Source organism: Sinocyclocheilus anshuiensis, unplaced genomic scaffold, assembly GCF_001515605.1.
Source record: "Sinocyclocheilus anshuiensis isolate Anshui unplaced genomic scaffold, SAMN03320099.WGS_v1.1 scaffold2357, whole genome shotgun sequence".
Lineage (NCBI taxonomy): Eukaryota > Metazoa > Chordata > Actinopteri > Cypriniformes > Cyprinidae > Sinocyclocheilus > Sinocyclocheilus anshuiensis.
The window spans coordinates 293,358-294,978 of record NW_015549716.1 but is presented as its reverse complement, the minus strand read 5'-3'; positions in this window follow the sequence as shown (position 1 = coordinate 294,978).

Below are 1,621 nucleotides of genomic sequence, written 5' to 3'. Positions count from 1 at the left end.
TCAAAAATTAGAGCAATTAAGACATTTTAATGACCGCTTAAAACATTTGATATATACCACTGTTCTTTGTTTTTTCTTTTCTATCTTCGGTTGTTTATACTGCAAGTTTTACAACTTTATTCACTGGCTTATTAACAATGGACTGATAACCACAAAGTTAACTTCTTTTGCAAAGCATGTGTTTAAATGTCAGAAACTGGAATTAACATTTGTATGGTTTATATTAAGAGAATAAAACAAAGCCACGTTAAAAAAAAAAATGGAAGAAAAGGTTTAGGGCCACATCAACTCAATAAGGCTGTTTTTTTTTTTTTAGTCTGCAACACAGATCTTGCATGTGTTGGTGGATTCCTGAAAACAGAGTGCTGTTGTTTAACCAAACCATCCAATTTCACATGCCAAACCTCTGTGGATGTGCCAAAAAATGATTGGAATCCTCTGTATCACTGACTTGCGTTGCACAATAGTCAATCTCTTTTTACTGCCTGTGAAAAAGCACTTTTTGTAATTAAAAGTTTGATTATGTGACAATGACACTTTTTTGAATTTAAAAAAGGTTTGATTTTATTAAGAATTTATTAAAAACAATCTATCTTGGATTAACAACATGATGCACTCGCAGCTGAGTACTTAATGAAACAGACAGATCAAATGCCATTATTGGTTGGATGTGAGCAATGCAATGGCATTTCTTTCTTGTCCTGCCACTAAAGATGGAACACTCTTCAACTTCAGAATCTGTTATGAAATGAACTGTATTTCAACCTTAAACAGAACCACATGTAGGCGGCATGTTTGTTGCAAAGTTTCTATGACACAAAATTTGCAAAAACATAGCAAAAGACATGCACTTTAAGATCACTGAACTAGAATTATTCCATTCTGGAAATTGAATTTAAAGCAGTCGCACAAAAGGTTGAATCTCTGTGCAGTACCTGAAAGGAGCGCCGCAATACACAACTAATTTTGTAATGAATTCTGTTCAAATGCTACCTCAAAATGGAAGGGTTTCTTGGAACTTGGATGTCTCCTCTAATTATTTAAACATCTGTGTCTTATCAGAATACAGAGGGTGACTTTTACAGTCCTTTTGGCTTATTTTCAGAGTCTGTGTTGATCAGATATTGTTATGTGTGGTTAGGGTTAGCCTTAAAAGTAGAAGGATGATATAACATTGAATTTGTTTCAGTGAGCTTAACATGAGGCATTGGCTCATGTTGAAATTTTCAACAAATAACATCACAGCTTAAAGGTGACATATTATGCCCCTTTTTACAATATGTAATATAAGTCTCTGGTGTCCCCAGAATGTGTCTGTGAAGTTTCAGCTCAAAATACTCCACAGATCATTTATTATATCATTTTAAAAATGCCTGTTTTGAGTGGAAGCAGAAACACTCTGTTTTTCGGGCCTGTGTCTTTAAATGCAAATGAGCTGCTGCTCCCCGCCCCCTTTTCCAGAATAGAGCTGCATCATTACAGCTAGTACCTGCTAAAAAACATCTGTTTTGGTTCTGATTATCATGTTTATCACGTTGAAATCATGAGTTTTAAACCATATGAGTTTAAAATTCAGATATACAGTTTTTTGAGCGCACACATCCGAAGCACACGGACAGAA